The following is a 1,590-nucleotide window of genomic DNA, read 5'->3' as shown; positions in this document are numbered from 1 at the left end:
AGAAGCCGCAAAGGATAGTCCTTTGAAAGATTGACAATTGAGTTCTAAACAGGATGTTAAGTTATATTCAGTGTTTATCTCTCGAGATTGGTTTAAGCATTATTCTTAATGAAGTACCTTATTGAATCACAACATTTTGAGGCATTCTAGATTCAAATTTTTCCATTCAAAATTCAAGTGAAACAAGGCAGGCGACTGTTGAACTTTCTTTATATACGATCATGTTGAAGAAGGAGGTATGAAGCTTGATGTTGAAACATATAAGATAAGACAAGGTGGGTATCTTGATTTTGATAGCTCCAAAGAGATAGTTGCATCATATCAAAGTGCATCGAATTTGTGATGGTTTGGGTTTCTTATGGTGTAGGATTTTTCATTTTAATCTAGTAAACACGTCTCAGCTTTCAAATTTTTTTTTTATCTCGTGTAACAAAGCCGAACTCATGTTTCCCATTCTTTGTGTTCTAAGTGCATTGAATCTACAACTCCCACTAAGCTACTATGATGCTAGTTTACCTTTGCGGCTTCATGGGATCTCGCCACATGTCAATGGGTCCAAAAGTCATTTATATCGTGCAGCTTTCTAAGCACAACTTGGTCCCTCTATAAAACATGATAAGTGCGCCCTTGGTGAAAATACGATTTACAAGAAGCCTGGCCACGGGCTCTTGTGTGGTACAGTTAAAACAATATCGTGGAGAATTGAATGGGTTGAATTTTTGCTCTACTCTCTCTGTGAAAGGCGAAGCAATGCCAGAACCTCTACCCATAATCCAGAAGGTGCAAGAGTACCAAAATGAAAGTTCTGCTAATTCGAACTGCAGCTCAGAGGCATTACTGTGTGTAAAGAAGCTTTGTTGCAATGCTATCTTGCTAAGCAGGGCATCTTCTCTGGCTGTTGGTTATGATCTATAGTCTGGGTTAGCTTGGAAGCATTCCATAGATGTTGGTGATGGGGTTATTAATGCAAATTACCATGGGCTAGTGGCTGTGATTCTCTTCAATCATTCTGATCAGGATTTTTGGGTTAATGCTGGTGATCATATTGCTCAGTTAATTATTGAGAAGATTCCAACTCCAGAGGTTCTAGAGGTGGATAGTTTGGATTCTACAGCCCGGGGTGAAGGTGGATTTGGATCAACAGGTGTCGAAATATGAGCTTTCTATCTTCTTCCTCAAGAACATTTGAATGTACTGAATTTTATGAAAATGTTTTTTAAAACATTTTTAGAAGATTCTAGAGAAACATAATGCATTGTTGCTGGTGAATGAAATGGCCTTTTGCATTGTAATCGACTACAAGAGTCATTTTTTACTTCTGTTGGACTAAACAGGAGCACTCCAAGTGTTTGCGCAATTGTGCAGGTGAGAAGCATGGTATTGTCTTTTCTTAGTGTATGTGAATGGAGATGATAAACAGGCAAGAAAAAGAAGTAGTGCAACTGTTGGGAAAAAGTGAGTAAGGTAAATGGTGTTCTTCATCAATTCAAACATGCAGATGTGGCATACTTCAAGTTCATGTCAATTGGTAGAGTCTTTTCATTTCACATTCTTCGAGGCAGATCAAAGGAAAAGATAGAGCCTTTTGAT

General features: G+C 38.1%; 1 pseudogene; it reads left to right on the top strand.

The window, feature by feature from the left end:
* Nucleotides 1–612: 612 nt before the first annotated feature.
* Nucleotides 613–1,158, top strand: LOC149532347 (deoxyuridine 5'-triphosphate nucleotidohydrolase pseudogene; annotated as a pseudogene).
* Nucleotides 1,159–1,590: the final 432 nt, after the last annotated feature.

This window comes from Cupressus sempervirens, chromosome 10 (genome assembly GCF_028749045.1).
Source record: "Cupressus sempervirens isolate cs-2001-9-10 chromosome 10, ASM2874904v1, whole genome shotgun sequence".
In the NCBI taxonomy this organism is placed as follows: Eukaryota; Viridiplantae; Streptophyta; class Pinopsida; order Cupressales; family Cupressaceae; genus Cupressus; species Cupressus sempervirens.
The sequence above is the reverse complement of the archived record's forward strand: the minus strand, read 5'-3'. Positions and strand labels throughout refer to the sequence as shown.